Here is a 19,606-nt window from a genome sequence, read left to right on the forward strand (position 1 = left end):
TGGGATGACCCCAGCATAATCAGAAGGTTCTTATCTTGGCGCCACCTGGAGGATTAGGGCTGTTCACACTCTCAACACTAATTTTATACTTTGGCTGCGTAGTGCACTCGTCACACAATAGTTTCATTCGGTAATCATTGAAAAATGCACGAAAACACATCAGGTTTACAATGCATCAAAAATCATGATTTAGAATGGGACTCATAAACTCTCACTGCACAGTATAAGTCTGTGGGCTGATGTAAGCAGACACACGTACACAGCCTGAAAGTCTTGAGTGCGCGTGAACGTCCGTGCATGTGCACGCACGCACATGCACGCGCATACATTCATATCCACACATGAACATTTGGTAAGTACTCTTACTTCACTAAAATACTCTTTGTCATAACTGTCCCATTCATCTCACAAACACTCACAAACACACACGCACACACGCACACACACGCTCACGCGCTCGCACGCATGCACATACGTTTCTTGTCAATCACAATACAGCTTTTTATGCATGGAGCGCCACTCCCACAGCGCATACATCAGCGAAAGCAATGAGATTTGCATACAGCATTTTCATTTTCCAATATGAGCGCGCGTTTTCACTTGCACACGCGCGCACGGCTGAGGCACGTGTACGTGAGTGTATATTCCTGTATGTGCACGCACGCACATACACAACAAATCGACTCACGCGAACTCATGCCACAAGCACATACGTCATCTCGAAGCAAAATCATTAGTTGTTCTTTAGCGCCACATGGTGGATTAGGGCTGTTAACACTCTAAACTCCAATTTTCGATTTTCACGGTTTAGTAGACCCGTCACACAATGTACTCATCGGGTATTCATTGAAAATGCACGAAAACACACCAGGTTTACAGTAAGTCCAAAATCATGCTGTATAATGGGAGTCAATGGGACAAAAAATGGCAAAATACGTCCTGCGTAGTTAAAACAATGAAACCAGCTAACTCATGCAGGACTCATTTTAAAAATGACAGCATGGTGCCATTTTGAACTTCGGCATGTTCTGGCCATCTGGGTGAAAGTTCAGCTCCCTCGTGTTATTTTTTTATGCTTTGGCTTTGATGTAAAATTCTTTCATCTGAAATATCCAAGAAATGGTCAAATACCGCAGGAGGGTTAAACCGGTGGATGAGTGAGGCATCATCCAGTGTGAATGTGTGCGTATGTGTCGACACGTGTCTCGCAGATGAGCCGTGACTGAAGAAGCTGTGTGTGCGAAAGAGGTTGGCCTTGGTGAGGAGGACAACTCATACTTACCTGGCAGGGGAGATACCATGATCAAGAAGGTGGTTCACCCAGGGTGAGGCTCAGCCATTGCACTCTGGCTGTGCTGACTCCTGCGAATTCCCCAAATGTGGGAATCTCGACTGCACAATTTCTGGTAGTGGGGGACTGCGTTCGCGCTATCCCCTGATAACTTTGTCAAAATCAACACACCTGTCAATATCTTCTTCTTCTTCATGATGCGCATCGTAGGATGACATCTGTCAGATAGTAATTGTGGCATAACCGTTTTGTCAAACGGACCCTCAGGCCCCGCCGGATGCCCATTTTTTGGGCAGGGGGGTGGTTGGTGTCGGCTGACAAATTTTTAATAAATAGCAGGACTAAGCAAGTGGCTTTTAGTCGGGCCCACTATTCCGCCCTCATGGGTGTGACGTGCTCGCGGGGCGGTGGAATTTAATCTCAGCCTACTCGGTGAAAGGCTTCTTTTTAGGCTTCTTTCTACTCCCGCGTCGACGCGAGCGACAACTGATGTTATAGGGATTGTGGTATTGCCCCTCAGCACCGCCCGCCTCCTCTTGTAATAGTATGCCCCAGTTGTAGGTGGGAGGCGCGGGTTACGTGATGTGAAAATAAGGAAACACAAACACGCTTGAACGCACGTTGTTGTTGCACGTCTCTTCTTACACAAACAAATGCCACATTGATTAACATGACTAACGCATTGTGAAATACGCCATAGCCAAGCAGCTGTGTATAGTGGTTTGCTGGAATGCTTTTATTTTGAAGGAGGGGAAGTGTGGAAGATAAATAAGTAACTTGACTACGACTTCTGGCTGCTGTTTGACCCAAATAATTATACGATAAATCGAGCCCGGGGCTCGCAATGCAAGTAAGCACACGCACGTTGGCTAAGTACTACTGGCGAGATTGAAGCGTGTCCACAGCGGGTTCAAATTGTAAATTAGTCAGCTAATGATCTTTAAAAAGCCTCTGCCGTTAGAGCATTTCTCCCGCGGAGATGTCAATTGTGGATGCTTTGTTTTTTGGTCGGAGGGCGGAACGGGGCCGACAATGTTTATGAATATGGCCGAGGGGTCGCGGCCGTAAGGGTACCCAAGTCAAGGGTGGAGGGTCGCGGCCGGACAGACAAAAAATGGTCCAATGCCCAGCTCTGGTAAACTCTCAATACGCATTTGTGGATGCTCAATAGGCATTTGTGACTTCATGTTACGCATTTGTGACTGTGTTTACGGATATGATTTTTTTTACACATTTGTGGATTGAAATGCGCATTTGTAAATGGTTTTGCTTCAATAATGACCCCATAGATTGGCCAGTACCATTCAAACCCGAGCATCGACAATTCTGGTTGGCTAATACGTCTATCACTCAAACACCAAAGGGGAGGAAAAAAATACATTTTTGAATATAAAATGACACTTTCTTGCGATTGGATTATTGCGCCAGGTCAAACCTCGACGTCGATTAAATTTCGATTTATCGTGCAGCCCTAAACTTATCATTGGGTTCAGCGCAAGCAAAATTAGTGTCCACCAGACATGTCCACGACACGTGTATTGCTGCTTTGCTATTGGACACTTTGGGCCACATAACCCAAAGTACCCAGCAATTGCTCAGCTTTCGTTTCATTTGCAGGCGGGCAAAAACAACACAGTTGCACTAGTCATTACCTAAAATGCGTGTAGTTGTTGTTTGGGCTGTAAATGTGTTTGTTATGGCTATTTGACGTTTGTCACCGTCACTGTAGCTCATCCGGTCGGGAATGAAGTGGACCCCTGTGCCGATATGTAGTTATCGTTTCTCGGCCTTTTGGCTAAGATCAAGTGTAGTATCTGTTCTTATCTTTAGCTAAGTCCGCGATCACCTCCTTTGGTTGTGTGTTCTACGCCTGTTGTGGCAAAGAGCTAATTCGCAGCGGGATATATTGTCCTAACGGTTTGTGTTGAAAATCACTTTTTTTCTTAGGTCGGGTGCTGACGGTAAATTGTTTGTTTTCCTTTAATTTTGTGGTCCTCCCACCATGTCGGCCACTTATGCCGGCATGCGGAGGCACCACAGTGTACGCTTCACCTTTAAGGACACTGGTGGAGGGACCCCGGGGATGTCCAGGTTGGACTTCTCCAGGAAATATGTCCAACAGACCTTAAAGTTTAAAGCTAATGAGCTTAATTGTATAATAACTTTGCCGTTTAGTAAAGGATTTGATGTTAGCTTTAATTCTGCTGCAAACCTTCGAGAATTTTGGACCCGGTTTGAAAATGTAAAAGCCCAGTTTTCTGTGTTTAACGTTGAGAAACTGACTGATAATGCTGCCAAAACAGTTATTGTCAGAATGTTCAATGAGACAGTTAACGCAGACGACATTTGTTTTTGGCTGGGTAGATATTGCGCGGTAAAAGGTCAGGCTGTGAAGGTGAGGGATGCGGACGGCATTTGGAATTGCGCTTGGCGGGTACCCATCCAGCAATGGCAGGACCCTCAGGGCTTCCAGGGCCTGAAACATCTCCCATCCATGATAGTCTTGGGCGAAAACCGAGGCTACATCCACTACCAAGGTCAACCCAAGCTCTGCCACAAATGTGGTGAGCACGGGCACCTGGCAGAAGCATGTGAGCAAATCATTTGTGGGAAATGTAGAGTAATTGGGCATACTTTTGAAGAATGTACCAATGGCAGAAAGTGCAATCTCTGTGGGGAATCAAACCACCTCTACAGAAATTGTCCAAAATCATTTGCCAACAAATTGAAGGCCGGAAAAGAAATGGGACAGCTTAATGGAAATGAAGGCAACAAACAAATTGAAAGTCATCAGAAAAATTCAAATCTCCCTCCAAAACCTGTCATTGGAGTAGAGGAAACCGGTGAGGAGGGGGAGGGGTGTGTATCGGCTCCACAGCTTAATGGAAATGAAAGCAACAAACAAATTGGAAGTCATCAGGAAAATTCAAATCTCCCTCCAAAACCTGTCATTGGAGTAGAGGAAACAGGTGAGGAGGGGGAGGGGCATGTATTGGCTCCACCAACAGGGAGCTCAGAAGAAAGTGGCATGTTGCAAGACCCGCCCACAAGCGAATCAAGTGAAGCCATCTTACAGCAGACTGACAGTGAGGACACTCAGATCCCTTGTGCACAAAAATCCAAAAGGCTAGCATCTGAAAGGTCTTCTGAGTCCCCTTTGACTTTAGAGAAGAGGGGAAAGCTTTGGAGCTCAGACAGTGAGGTGGATGAGCCCAGAGTTTTCCCCTGCAGCACACCAAATGAGCTCTCCTTTTTAAATATTAAATTGCAATCAACGCCCAAAAGTCACAATACCATGAATTTAAGGTTGCGTGAGAAACCATCACCAAAAGTTTCTCGGAGAAATGATCATGTACCCAACTCTCCTGCCGTACATATGAAGGAGGAACTGCAGTCTCGAGAAATAACTTAATGGACGGTTTTAATACTCCCTTTTGTGTTTTAATTTTAAATCATACCTGCAACTCTCACATTCTCAACTATAAATGTTAGAAGTGTGAAATCAAGGATTAGAGCCCAGAACGTCTTGTCCTTTTTAAAAACTATTAAGTCTGATGTGTTTTTAATCCAAGAATGTGGTCTACCTTTTTTAAGAAATTACAAACAGTGGGAGGAAATGTGGCCACACCCATCATTATGGAGTGGCTCAAATGAAAATCGAAATGACGGGGTGGCCATTTTAATAAACAATTCCCAAATTGAGGTTAAAAGGAGCACGGTGGTGGAAAATGGACGAGCACTGTTCGCACACCTAACATTTATAGGACAGGATTTTAACCTTTTAAATATTTATGGGTCTAATGATAAACATGATAGGTATGAACTTTTAGAAAACCTGCAGCCCCACATGCTAGGTCGCGCACCATTAATTATAGGAGGGGATTTTAATTGTGTTTTAAATATAAGGGATAGAAAGGGAGCTGGGGAGGATTTTAAAGTGGACAAAAACTCTGTTTTACTGAATGACATGTGTCGGGTTTTTAAATTAGACGATTGTTTTAAAACCATGCATCCAAGAGAGGAGGGCTTCACGTGGTTCAGTAGTGATAGCACCAGAGCCTCTCGCATAGACTATCAATCAATCAATCACATTTTATTTATATAGCACTTTTCATACATAAAAATGCAACTCAAAGTGCTTTAAAACATTCAAAGCAAAACATAGAATTATCTTCAATCAAAAGAAAAGATAAATTATTTAAAAGTTGTTGAAAGCCAAACTAAAAAGGTGTGTCTTGAGCTTCCTCTTAAAAATATCAACAGTCTCTGCAGACCTGACATCCTCTGGCAGGCTATTCCAAAGGTGAGGACCAAAATGGCTGAATGCAGCCTCGCCATGCATTTTGGTCCTCACCCTTGGAATAAATAAAAGGCCGGCGCCAGAGGACCTCAGGATCCGCGAGGGCTGGTATGATAAAAGCAAATCAGATAAATAAGATGGCCCAAGACCATTAACACATTTATAAACTAATAAAAGTACTTTAAAATCGATCCTGAAACACACAGGGAGCCAATGCAGCAATTTCAAAACTGGCGTAATGTGCTCCCGCCCTCTGGTTCTCGTCAGCACCCGAGCGGCTGAATTCTGCAGTAGTTGCAGTGGTGAAATGCTCTTTTTCGGGAGGCCAGAGAGCAGGGCATTACAGTAATCTAAACGACAGGAAATAAAGGCTTGCATCAGCACTTCCGTGTTAGCCTGAGAGAGAAACGGGCGGACTCTGGCGATATTCTTAAGGTGATAAAAACCAATCTTGGTTACATTTTTAATATGAGGAATAAAACTGAGCTCAGAGTCAAAAATGACGCCAAGGTTCTTCACACAGTGTGAGGGATTAAAAATGTGTAGTTTTGGTAAAAGCTTCTCTCTCTGACCTTCGGGACCGATAACTAAAACCTCGGTCTTGTCCTCATTGAGCTGTAGGAAATTATCTGCCATCCATGACTTGATATCTAAAATGCAATTTAAAAGGGTATCAATGGGTCCTGTGTCATCAGGAGACACGGCAATATACAGCTGCGTGTCATCAGCATAGCTGTGAAAGCTGATGCCGTGTCCCCTGATGACATCCCCGAGGGGAAGCATATAAAGATTAAAAAGTAAGGGGCCTAAAATCGAACCTTGAGGAACCCCACATTTAATTTCATGAGTTTTAGAGGAACAAGTATCCATACTTACAAAGAAATATCGGTCTGTGAGATAGGAATAAAACCAGTCAAAAACAGTACCAGAGATGCCCACTAGATTTTTAAGTCTATTTAATAAAATTTGGTGATCTACTGTATCAAAAGCAGCGCTTAGATCCAGTAGCACCAAGACTGTGAGTTTTCTCTCTGTGAGACTACATATTTACACGTGATTGGCCACCGACGGATGCTAGATTAACGCCTGTTTTCTTCTCAGACCACCTAGTACTGTCATGTACTCTTTCACCGCCTTCTGGTGTCACCATTGGAGGAGGACTGTGGAAGATGAACTGCTCCCTGCTGGAGGATGAGGCCTTGGTTGCTAAATACAGGGAGCAGTACAAGGACTGGCAAACACTTCAAGACTTGTACGAATCGAGGGCACAGTGGTGGGAAATGATAAAGCTAAGAACTCAGAGCTTTTTTAAAAGAGCAGGTAAGGAAAAAAGAAGGAAGGAAATGAAACACATGCTGGGCCTGCAAAACAGACTACAAAGGTATTTTAATTTATCACAAAAGGGCATTAATTTTAATGAGGAAATTAAACAGGTCAAAAAGGAACTGAGACTTCTAGCAAATATCAAAAGTAGAGGCGTAATATTAAGGAGCAAAGAAAAAGAAATAGAGGAAGGAGAAAAATATACCAGGTATTTCTTCAAAAAAATTATGAGCAAGGGTGGGGGTATCTTCAAGCTGCAAAAAGGAAATGGAGTGATAACGGAAATTAGCAGTGAAATAAACCAGGAAGTCGAAACTTACTACCAGAGACTGTATGACAAGAAAGATACTCAATTAGAGACAATGTCAGAAGTATTACATTTCATTGAGAAAACCGTGACTGACAAAGTGTTATTAACTCAAGATTTTACCCGAGAGGAAATAAATAAATGTGTAAGACAATTCAAAAAAGCAAAGTCTCCAGGAGAGGACGGCCTCTGCCTTGAGTTCTATTTGACCTTTTGGGACTTGTTGGCACCAGATTTAATCACTGTTTTTAATGAGTTGGACAAAACAAGACGACTACCAGATAGCTTCAGAGTAGGGATAGTCGCACTATTGCACAAAAAGGGAGACAAGACTGACCTTGGTAACTGGCGACCCATTACGCTTTTAAATGTTGATTGTAAACTTTTAGCTATGCGTTTGTCTGTCTTACTGGACGAATTGATCGACCCTGATCAAACCTGTGCCATAGCGGGTAGGAAGATCACAGACAGCCTCACGCTGACCCGTGACACAATTTGCTACACAAGAGACAGAAATATGCGGTTAGTAATCTTAAACTTGGACTTTGAGAAGGCCTTCGACCGAGTTTCACATCAATACCTCTTTAGGCTATTGAAAAAATTGGGTCTTCCCCAAAGGTTTATAGGGTGGGTGGAACTGCTGTATCAGAACATTAGCAGCAAATTCATGGTTAATGGGAATTTGACAAAAGCAGTCCAGATTAACTCAGGTGTGCGTCAAGGCTGTCCCTTATCTGCTCTCCTCTATGTTTTATGCATAGAACCACTGGCACAGATTTTGAGACGGGACAAAATGATTAAGGGGGTGAGTATCCCTGGGGGCGGAGGACTTACAACAAAGTGCATCTTGTACATGGACGATTTTAACATCCTGTGTTCAGATCTTTTATCTGTGACAAGGGCCTTGGACTTGACTGACTGGTACGGAAGGGCCTCTGGGTCAAAACTCAATAGAGCTAAGACCCAAGCACAATTTTATGGACCGTGGACCGCGACAAAAAAGACAGGACTACCCCTGACACTGATACAAACGGACCAGAGAATACTTGGGATCAAATTTGGCAAAGATGGGGGCGGGGAAACAAACTGGGGTGACGTGATAGGGAAAGTGAGAAAAAGACTTGGTTTTTGGGGGCTGAGAGACCTGACTATAGAGGGGAAAGTTTTAATTATAAAAGCTGTTATTCTACCCTTGCTTTTATTGACCAGTTCTGTTTTTACCCCAACAAGAAATGTGCTTTTAGATTTGGACCGCGCCTTCTTTCATTTTATCTGGGGGTCCAAGTGGGAGAGACTGACAAGAGACACCATGAAGAAAACCAAGGAAAATGGAGGAAAAGGAGTGCCGGACCTCCATCTCTTCTTGGGGAGCCAATATGTAGCCCTGCACCTGAGAAATGCGCTTGAACCATCAAGTGCCCAGAAGAGCCAAGCAATGACACGTTTCTGGATGGGTTCATACCTCCGGAAACTAAAATTAATACCGACTGATCATAAAATCCCTGTGTCTTTTAATCTGCCACCATTTTATTCTTTTATCAGGAATTTTTTAAGAAAGTTTGAGTTGGAAAAAGAAGAGTGTCATGTTTTAAAAAATCACAGATCTCTTATCTCTGTTGTGCAGAAGCGGGAAGCAGTGAGTCCAGTTCCCGGCCTCGCATTTGGTGAGCCCACAACGGTTTGGCGCAATGTCAACCATCCTGCCCTCTCAAACAGACTTCGGGACCTGTCATGGATGGTGGCCCATGAAATTCTCCCGGTGAGGTCCGTTATGCACTCCCGAGGAATGTCAGCGTCTTCAAATTGCCCCCGACCTGGTTGTGGCGCCCACGAGTCGGTGAGGCACCTCCTCTGGGAGTGCAGTGCTGCTGTAGACCTGTGGGCGACAGCCGGCCACCTACAATTCCCGGACTTGCCAGCAAGGGAGGCATTAAACGCACAGCTTGTGCTCTATGGGGTGAGCCAGTTGGAAAACCCTAAAGAACACTTTGAAAAGCAGTGGCTCACCCTCGCCGCCATCAAAGACGCCATCTGGACCTCCAGAAACTTGCTGGTAAGGAGACACAGACAGACCCCCCCTGTGGCTGTGCTCCGAATGGCCGCAGCTACCCTGACAGCTGCTGGCGGCAGGCCAAGGACGCAGCCACCAAGAAGAGTCGTCTGTGCCCACCCGGAGGAGGGAACCGAAGCTACACATAAAAGGTCTTGGCAGCGACGGTCTGGTTCACCGGGAGAGACTGCTGAAAAGGAACAAGAGGGGTGAGGAACTCCTATGGGCGCCCTGAGAGGACCGGAGGAATGCTGTTTGAAAGGGTAGGATGAGGTCCCAATTACTAAGGACACTACGCTTCTGTACAATAGGCTTGATATGTTCTATCTAATCTGTCTTTTAAATTTCAGTATATTATGCATAGTTTACCTGGTATTATTAAGGTTAACATGATGACTTTTAAGCTAACAAGGATATTGTTTGAACATGTTGTTTTGTGAATAGAGCTGTGCTCCATATTGGAGAGATGTGACTAACATTTGTCCATTGTAACAATAAAACTTGTTCAAAAGAAAAATCTGTCCTTATCAGTTTAATATCTGATACGTCTCCTATCTGGGGACTATATATTAAATTGATTTTTGGAACTGGGAGATGGAGAAAGGGCTTGCTCCGTCCACTCCATGCATTGACCTGGTATTGCAGTATCTCCAGGAATGGTGCACCCCCTCTGCTGGTTAACAACAAGCATTAAACTTGGTCTGACGTTTCACGGTGGTGTTTCGGTCATTGCAGCCAATACTCATGATTACGAATGCCCCATGTCGCAGTATCCTAAGAAGTGAAGGCAAGACTTCTGATGTTGAAAGTTTGCAATATCATTTCAGAAGGATATAGTTTAGTATTTTATTTTAATCTTTTTCCCTTTCAAGATAGAAAAACAATTAAAAGAATACAAAGTCATAGTTTTATCAAGAAAGACCTTTGTTTCCCACCATAAGAAAACATTGTCTTGCTCTGCCCACGCTACTCCAAAAAGAGCTAAAGTAAACAAGGATATTTGTCATACTTCAAATTTTATTAAAATGCTGTTACACCACTCGATGTCAGCAGCGCAAAATTATGTTCCTGACCACACAAAGAAACAGGAAGTGAAGCATGGGGGCTGGGACAATTCCCGCTTTGAATTCTTGGTAGAAGTGAAGCAAGGCATGATGGGAATGTTTTTGCAGATTCATTTTACCTCATTCCTAATGGTTTAGGTAATGTACTGACTGAACGATACTATTCAACCCTTCTGCCTCTTGCGGTATTTTGACCAAAAAATGGACACAATCATTTCTGAATATTTTCTCACTTTCAAAATGTTCAGTGGCACCAGACAAATCCATACATATATAGTTTCTATCCATCTATCTATCTATCTCTCTCTTTATCTATCTCTCTCTCTCTATCTTCCATACATATAAAGTTTCTATCCATCTATCTATCTATCTCTTTATCTATCTATCTATCTATCTATCTATCTATCTATCTATCTATCCATCCTATCTAATCACAACAAACTCTGACAACTAATCCAGGTGGTCAACAGTCTCTTTGCCGTGGTTGTAGTTGATATAATTAAAAAAATATTTTTGGCTTTCTTTTTCTTCAAAATTCCCTGAACCATTCAGCCAACAAGTGCGTTTTGTTTACGTTCTCACTGCACGTCTTCACGTCTGCAGGCGCAGGCTGTGAGCCTCGGCTGGATTGGGCAGCGTCTTCGGAGTCCACCGTCGTCACAACGGTCGGCCGCCCCCGACAGCGGAGCTCCTCCCCGACGTTCGGCAACAGTTGCACTCGCTCACTCGCCGGCGGAGAACCTCCAGTAACCGCGGCAACGTTGGCCAGAACATTTTATTATTTAACTAATTCGGGGGCTCAACTCATTAATAACCAATTGTTTGTCATTAATAGTCAATTGTTAATAAATTCTAATGTTCATTTGGTTCCCTCTCGCTCTCTCTACACATCATTTGAATTTGGTACAAATAATGAAGTAGTTAAGACATCCGCCAAACCCCGAAAGTGAAATTCCTCTAAGCTCCAGCACAACCGCACGTATTCCTTTGCACACGTGCACGGCTGGCGCGTGTGAACGTATGTGCGTGTACTTACACACGTCTGAAAAGGCACAGCAAAAGGCAAAGCAAAATTTGGCAAATGGCAGCCAATGTCACCCCGGAAGCAGAAACGCTACTGGGATGACCCCAGCATAATCAGAAGGTTCTTATCTTGGCGCCACCTGGAGGATTAGGGCTGTTCACACTCTCAACACTAATTTTATACTTTGGCTGCGTAGTGCACTCGTCACACAATAGTTTCATTCGGTAATCATTGAAAAATGCACGAAAACACATCAGGTTTACAATGCATCAAAAATCATGATTTAGAATGGGACTCATAAACTCTCACTGCACAGTATAAGTCTGTGGGCTGATGTAAGCAGACACACGTACACAGCCTGAAAGTCTTGAGTGCGAGTGAACGTCCGTGCATGTGCACATGCACGCACGCACATGCACGCGCACACATTCATATCCACACATGAACATTTGGTAAGTACTCTTACTTCACTAAAATACTCTTTGTCATAACTGTACCATTCATCTCACAAACACACACGCACGCACGCACACACGCACACACACGCTCACGCGCACGCACGCACGCATGCACATACGTTTCTTGTCAATCACAATACAGCTTTTTATGCATGGAGCGCCACTCCCACAGCGCATACATCAGCGAAAGCAATGAGATTTGCATACAGCATTTTCATTTTCCAATATGAGCGCGCGTTTTCACTTGCACACGCGCGCACGGCTGAGGCACGTGTACGTGAGTGTATATTCCTGTATGTGCACGCACGCACACACACAACAAATCGACTCACGCAAACTCATGCCACAAGCACATACGTCATCTCGAAGCAAAATCATTAGTTGTCCTTTAGCGCCACATGGTGGATTAGGGCTGTTAACACTCTAAACTCCAATTTTCGATTTTCACGGTTTAGTAGACCCGTCACACAATGTACTCATCGGGTATTCATTGAAAATGCACGAAAACACACCAGTTTACAGTAAGTCCAAAACCATGCTGTATAATGGGAGTCAATGGGACAAAAAATGGCAAAATACGTCCTGCGTAGTTAAAACAATGAAACCAGCTAACTCATGCAGGACTCATTTTAAAAATGACAGCATGGTGCCATTTTGAACTTCGGCATGTTCTGACCATCCGGGTGAAAGTTCAGCTTCCTCGTGTTATTTTTTTTATGCTTTGGCTTTGATGTAAAATTCTTTGATCTGAAATATCCAAGAAATGGTCAAATACCGCAGGAGGGTTAAACCGGTGGAAGAGTGAGGCATCATCCAGTGTGAATGTGTGCGTATGTGTCGACACGTGTCTCGCATATGAGCCGTGACTGAAGAAGCTGTGTGTGCGAAAGAGGTTGTCCTTGGTGAGTAGGACAACTCATACTTACCTGGCAGGGGAGATACCATGATCAAGAAGGTGGTTCACCCAGGGTGAGGCTCAGCCATTGCACTCTGGCTGTGCTGATCTCTGCGAATTCCCCAAATGTGGGAATCTCGACTGCACAATTTCTGGTAGTGGGGGACTGCGTTCGCGCTGTCCCCTGATAACTTTGTCAAAATCAACACACCTGTCAATTTCTTCTTCTTCTTCTTCTTCATGATGCGCATCGTAGGATACATCTGTCACATAGTAATTGTGGCATAACCATTTTGTCAAACGGACCCTCAGGCCCCGCCGGATGCCCATTTTTTGGGCCGGGGGGTGGTTGGTGTCGGCTGACAAATTTTTAAAAAATAGCTGGACTAAGAATAAGAATAAGAATAAGAATGCCTTTATTGATCCCACAGTGGGGAAATTTTCATTGTTACAGTAGCAAAGATATAGGTCACACAGGGGCGGCGGCATAATGTGGCCATTAATGTATAACATTGACGGCAAACATTTAGAATCAAACCTATGTAGATATACGCAGTAACATGTGTATATACACATGTGTATACACACCAACCTACATCTACATAAAAAATATGAGGAACACTCATTTCGGCCTGTACATAGTACAGAGGAAAAAAATACTCTAAGTGACAGTGCTGCAGTGCTGTAGTGAAATGTAAGGAACAGCATTGGATAAAAATAAAACTAGACTAACAGTAGTGGGGAATGTTGAGTATTGCACGGTATTACAGTAGTGGGGAATATTGGGTATTGCACGATACGAGCTCAGGTGCAGGACTGCACAATTGCACTAATGACCGCCAGTTTGTAGAGACTACACAATGTTCTTGTTAAAGAGTCTGACAGCAGCAGGCAAGAAGGAACGGCGGAATCTCTCCTTTGCACAGCGAGGGTGTAACAGTCTGTCACTGAAGGTGCTGTGGAGTGCTGTTAGGGTGCCCTGGAGGGGGTGGTCCGGGTTGCCCAGCATTGATGACAGCTTGGCCAACATCCTCCTGTCCCCCACCGAGTCCACAGAGTCCAGGGAGCAGCCCAGGACAGAGCCGGCCCTCTTGACCAGTTTGTCCAGCCGCTTCTTGTCCCGGGCCGAGACGCCGCCTGCCCAGGTGACCACTCCCTGGAAGATGACCGATGCAACCACCGAGTCTTAAAAGTTCCTGAGGAGTGTCCCCTGAACCCCAAAAGACCTCAGTCTCCTGAGTAGGAAGAGTCTGCTCTGACTCTTCCTATAGAGGGCGTCTGTGTTGTCGCACCAGTCCAGTTTATTGTTCAGATGAACACCCAGGTACTTGTAAGTTGAGACTCTCTCAACATCTGTTCCCCGGATGTTCACTGGTGCAGGTGAAGAGTGCTGGCGCCTACCGAAATCCACCACCATTTCTTTGGATTTCCCCGCATTGATCAGGAGGCGGTTCTGCTGGCACCAGTCCACAAAACCCTGAGTAAGTTCTCTGTACTCCCGATCATCTCCGCCTGTGATGAGGCCGACAATCGCAGAGTCGTCAGAGAACTTCTGCAGGTGACAGGTAGGGGTGTTGTAGTTGAAGTCCGAGGTGTAGAGGGTGAACAGGAAGGGAGCCAAGACAGTTCCCTGTGGGGCCCCCGTGCTGCAGAGGAGCACGTCAGACACACAGTCCTGTGTCCTCACATACTGTGGCCGGTTTGTGAGGTAGTCCTGGATCCATGTGGTGAGGTGGTGTGCCACCCCCGCCCGCTCCAGCTTGTCTCCCAGTAGGGTGGGCTGGATGGTGTTGAAAGCACTGGAGAAATCAAAGAACATGATCCTCACAGTGCTCCCCGCCTTCTCCAGGTGGGAGAGTGAAGTGTGGAGGAGGTAGATGATGGCATCATCCACACTGATGCCAGGCTGGTATGCGAACTGGAGTGGGTCCATTGAGGAGCTCACCAGGGGGCGCAGGTGGACAAGGACCAGTCTCTCCAGGGTCTTCATCAGGTGAGACGTCAGCGCCACCGGTCTGAAGCTGTTGAGCTCCTTCGGGTGGGGGGTCTTTGGCACCGGGACCAGGCAGGATGTTTTCCATAGCTGGGGGACCCTGCCCAGCTTCAGGCTCAGGTTGAACATGTGCTGGACAATTCCACACAGCTGGTCTGCGCAGGATTTGAGGAGCTGGGGGCTGATGCCATCTGGACCCGCTGCCTTCCTCGCCTTCCTCTTCTTCAGCTGGTTCCTCACCTGAGATGTTGTGAAGGCCAAGGCTGGACAGGAAGGAGTGGTGGCTATCTGGTGTAGCTGGGAGCTGGAGACTGTGGAGAAAAGAGGGGAGGGGGTGACACGCCCAGCAGGAGGAGTAGGTGGAGACTGCAGCAGGAGAGACGGAGTGGAGACAGGCATCTGATCGAACCTATTGAAAAAGAGATTTAGCTCATTTGCCCACTGCAGGTCCCCCCCAGTCCGGGTCTTGGGTTGTCCGTGGCCTGAGATGGTCTTCAGGCCTCTCCAGACTCCCCTGGCGTTATTCTGCAGCAGCTGCTCCTCCATCCTCTTCCTGTAGGACCTTTTCCCCTCTCTGATCCTCCTCCTCAGCTGGCGCTGCACAGTCCTCCGCTCCTCTATGTTGCCTGACGCAAAAGCCCTCCTCTTCTCCTTCAGGAGAGCTTTTATGTCTGGTGTGATCCAGGGTTTGTTGTTGGAGAAACACCTTACTGTCCTGGTGGGTATGGTGTTCTCCATGCAGAAATTTATATAGTCTGTAACAGTGTCCGTTAGACTACTAATGTCTTCCCCGTGAGCATCGCTGAATACTTCCCACACAGTTGTGCTGAAGCAGTCCTTTAAGGCCTCCTCTGCCTCTCCAGACCATCTCTGAACCGTGCGGGTCACAGCTGGCTGCCTGCGGACCAGAGGTTTGTACACAGACTGGAGAGCCACCAGGTTGTGATCAGCTTTGCCCAGCGGGGGGAGGGGCAGTGATGTGTATGCCTCCTTGGTGTTGGCATAGAAAAGGTCCAGTGTTTTATTGTCTCTGGTGTGGCAGGTGACATACTGTGTGAATGAAGGCAGAGAGGAGGAAGGGGAGGCATGATTGAAGTCACCAGAGATGAGTACCAGGGCATTTGGGTGCTGTGTTTGTAGCCTGCTCACTGCTGCAGTCAAGACATCACAGGCTGTGTCGCTGCTGGCAGCTGGTGGGACGTAGACAGTCACCGCGATCACGTGACTAAACTCTCGCGGGATGTAGAATGGCCTCATGCCAACAGCTAGCAGCTCAATATCCCTGCTGCAAAGCTGCTCCTTAATCGTGATGTGCCCAGGATTACACCATCTATCGTTCACAAACACAGCCAGCCCTCCTCCTTTCCTCTTTCCACTCTCCAGCGTCCTGTCCGCGCGTATGGTTTGGAAGCCGTCCAATTCTACGACCGCGTTCGGTGTTAGCGTTGTTAGCCACGACTCCGTGAATAGCATCAGGCTAGCCTCCCGGAAGTCCCTCTCGTGCCGGGTAAGTGCCGCTAGCTCGTCCATCTTGTTGGGGAGCGATCTAACATTCCCCATGATAATAGACGGGAGGACGGGATGGTATCGTCTCCTCCTTTCCCTGCGTTTAACCCCCGCACGAGATCCCCGTCTCTTCCTCCTCAGCTCACGGGGGATATCGGGTCTCGCCCCGGGAGCCGGCGCATGGTTAGCACGGAGTGCTAACAGCTGATTCCGGCTGTAAACAATGGGGGCTCGGCTCCGAGCCAAGTCGCCGGACACGATCGCGCAAAAAATAGCCATCAGCAGCAGCAAGAATACCGCAGTTTGGGTGTCCATTGCTACGCAAGTTACGACTATCAATTATACGAAAAAGGTATGAGGTAGAGTAATATTAAAGAACAAAAACACATAAGCAAGTGGCTTTTAGTCAGGCCCACTAATCGGCCCACTAATCGGCCCTCATCAGCGAAAGCAATGAGATTTGCATACAGCATTTTCATTTTCCAATATGAGCGCGCGTTTTCACTTGCACACGCGCGCACGGCTGAGGCACGTGTACGTGAGTGTATATTCCTGTATGTGCACGCACGCACACACACAACAAATCGACTCACGCAAACTCATGCCACAAGCACATACGTCATCTCGAAGCAAAATCATTAGTTGTCCTTTAGCGCCACATGGTGGATTAAGGCTGTTAACACTCTAAACTCCAATTTTCGATTTTCACGGTTTAGTAGACCCGTCACACAATGTACTCATCGGGTATTCATTGAAAATGCACGAAAACACACCAGGTTTACAGTAAGTCCAAAATCATGCTGTATAATGGGAGTCAATGGGACAAAAAATGGCAAAATACGTCCTGCGTAGTTAAAACAATGAAACCAGATAACTCATGCAGGACTCATTTTAAAAATGACAGCATGGTGCCATTTTGAACTTCGGCATGTTCTGACCATCTGGGTGAAAGTTCAGCTCCCTCGTGTTATTTTTTTTATGCTTTGGCTTTGATGTAAAATTCTTTGATCTGAAATATCCAAGAAATGGTCAAATACCGCAGGAGGGTTAAACCGGTGGAAGAGTGAGGCATCATCCAGTGTGAATGTGTGCGTATGTGTCGACACGTGTCTCGCAGATGAGCCGTGACTGAAGAAGCTGTGTGTGCGAAAGAGGTTGTCCTTGGTGAGTAGGACAACTCATACTTACCTGGCAGGGGAGATACCATGATCAAGAAGGTGGTTCACCCGGGGTGAGGCTCAGCCATTGCACTCTGGCTGCGCTGACCTCTGCGAATTCCCCAAATGTGGGAATCTCGACTGCACAATTTCTGGTAGTGGGGGACTGCGTTCGCGCTATCCCCTGATAACTTTGTCAAAATCAATACACCTGTCAATTTCTTCTTCTTATTCTTCATGATGCGCATTGTAGGATACATCTGTCAGATAGTAATTGTGGCATAACCATTTTGTCAAACGGACCCTCAGGCCCCGCCGGATGCCCATTTTTTGGGCCGGGGGGTGGTTGGTGTCGGCTGACAAATTTTTAAAAAATAGCTGGACTAAGCAAGTGGCTTTTAGTCGGGCCCACTAATCGGCCCTCATGGGTGCGACGTGCTCGCGGGGCGGCGGAATTTAATCTCAGCCTACTCGGTGAAAGGCTTCTGTTTAGGCTTCTTTCTACTCCCGCGTCGACGCGAGCGACAACTGATGTTATAGGGATTGTGGTATTGCCCCTCAGCACCCCCCGCCTCCTCTTGTAATAGTATGCCCCAGTTGTAGGTGGGAGGCGCGGGTTACGTGATGTGAAAATAAGGAAACACAAACACGCTTGAACGCACGTTGTTGTTGCACGTCTCTTCTTACACAAACAAATGCCACATTGATTAACATGACTAACGCATTGTGAAATACGCCATAGCCAAGCAGCTGTGTATAGTGGTTTGCTGGAATGCTTTTATTTTGAAGGAGGGGACGTGTGGAAGATAAATAAGTAACTTGACTACGACTTCTGGCTGCTGTTTGACCCAAATAATTATACGATAAATCGAGCCCGGGGCTCGCAATGCAAGTAAGCACACGCACGTTGGCTAAGTACTACTGGCGAGATTGAAGCGTGTCCACAGCGGGTTCAAATTGTAAATTAGTCAGCTAATGATCTTTAAAAAGCCTCTGCCGTTAGAGCATTTCTCCCGCGGAGATGTCAATTGTGGATGCTTTGTTTTTTGGTCGCAGGGCGGAACGGGGCCGACAATGTTTATGAATATGGCCGAGGGGTCGCGGCCGTAAGGGTACCCAAGTCAAGGGTGGAGGGTCGCGGCCGGACAGACAAAAAATGGTCTAATGCCCAGCTCTGGTAAACTCTCAATACGCATTTGTGGATGCTCAATAGGCATTTGTGACTGTGTTTACGGATATGATTTTTTTGACACATTTGTGGATTGAAATGCGCATTTGTAAATGGTTTTGCTTCAATAATGACCCCATAGATTGGCCAGTACCATTCAAACCCGAGCATCGACAATTCTGGTTGGCTAATACGTCTATCACTCAAACACCAAAGGGGAGGAAAAAAATACATTTTTGAATATAAAATGACACTTTCTTGCGATTGGATTATTGCGCCAGGTCAAACCTCGACGTCGATTAAATTTCGATTTATCGTGCAGCCCTAAACTTATCATTGGGTTCAGCGCAAGCAAAATTAGTGTCCACCAGACATGTCCACGACACGTGTATTGCTGCTTTGCTATTGGACACTTTGGGCCACATAACCCAAAGTACCCAGCAATTGCTCAGCTTTCGTTTCATTTGCAGGCGGGCAAAAACAACACAGTTGCACTAGTCATTACCTAAAATGCGCGTAGTTGTTGTTTGGGCTGTAAATGTGTTTGTTATGGCTATTTGACGTTTGTCACCGTCACTGTAGCTCATCCGGTCGGGAATGAAGTGGACCCCTGTGCCGATATGTAGTTATCGCTTCTCGGCCTTTTGGCTAAGATCGAGTGTAGTATCTGTTCTTATCAGTTTAATATCTGATACGTCTCCTATCTGGGGACTATATATTAAATTGATTTTTGGAACTGGGAGATGGAAAAGGGGCTTGCTCCGTCCACTCCATGCATCGACCTGGTGTTGCAGTATCTCCAGGAATGGTGCACCCCCTCTGCTGGTTAACAACAAGCATTAAACTTGGTCTGATGTTTCACGGTGGTGTTTCGGTCTTTGCAGCCAATACTCATGATTACGAATGCCCCATGTCGCAGTATCCTAAGAAGTAAAGGCAAGACTTCTGATGTTGAAAGTTTGCAATATCATTTCAGAAGGATATAGTTTAGTATTTTATTTTAATCTTTTTCCCTTTCAAGATAGAAAAACAATTAAAAGAATACAAAGTCATAGTTTTATCAAGAAAGA

At 45.9% G+C, this 19,606-nt stretch overlaps 6 non-coding genes across 6 annotated transcripts; all 6 read left to right on the top strand.

Moving 5' to 3' along the window:
- The first annotated feature begins 1,274 nt into the window (after window positions 1-1,274).
- Window positions 1,275-1,438, top strand: LOC147145295 (U1 spliceosomal RNA). Its single transcript, XR_015087671.1, has one exon. It is a non-coding gene; the product is annotated as a U1 spliceosomal RNA (small nuclear RNA).
- A 1,628-nt stretch (window positions 1,439-3,066) lies between these two features.
- Window positions 3,067-3,263, top strand: LOC147145296 (U2 spliceosomal RNA). Its single transcript, XR_015087657.1, has one exon. It is a non-coding gene; the product is annotated as a U2 spliceosomal RNA (small nuclear RNA).
- A 6,493-nt stretch (window positions 3,264-9,756) lies between these two features.
- On the top strand, window positions 9,757-9,941 carry LOC147145297 (U2 spliceosomal RNA). Its single transcript, XR_015087645.1, has one exon. It is a non-coding gene; the product is annotated as a U2 spliceosomal RNA (small nuclear RNA).
- A 2,794-nt stretch (window positions 9,942-12,735) lies between these two features.
- On the top strand, window positions 12,736-12,899 carry LOC147145298 (U1 spliceosomal RNA). Its single transcript, XR_015087677.1, has one exon. It is a non-coding gene; the product is annotated as a U1 spliceosomal RNA (small nuclear RNA).
- Window positions 12,900-17,391: 4,492 nt separating this feature from the next.
- On the top strand, window positions 17,392-17,555 carry LOC147145299 (U1 spliceosomal RNA). Its single transcript, XR_015087697.1, has one exon. It is a non-coding gene; the product is annotated as a U1 spliceosomal RNA (small nuclear RNA).
- Window positions 17,556-19,164: 1,609 nt separating this feature from the next.
- Window positions 19,165-19,355, top strand: LOC147145300 (U2 spliceosomal RNA). Its single transcript, XR_015087628.1, has one exon. It is a non-coding gene; the product is annotated as a U2 spliceosomal RNA (small nuclear RNA).
- The last annotated feature ends 251 nt before the right edge of the window (window positions 19,356-19,606 follow it).

This window comes from Filicampus tigris, chromosome 7 (genome assembly GCF_054856515.1).
Source record: "Filicampus tigris isolate MCC_2025a chromosome 7, RoL_Ftig_1.0, whole genome shotgun sequence".
Taxonomy (NCBI): Eukaryota; Metazoa; Chordata; class Actinopteri; order Syngnathiformes; family Syngnathidae; genus Filicampus; species Filicampus tigris.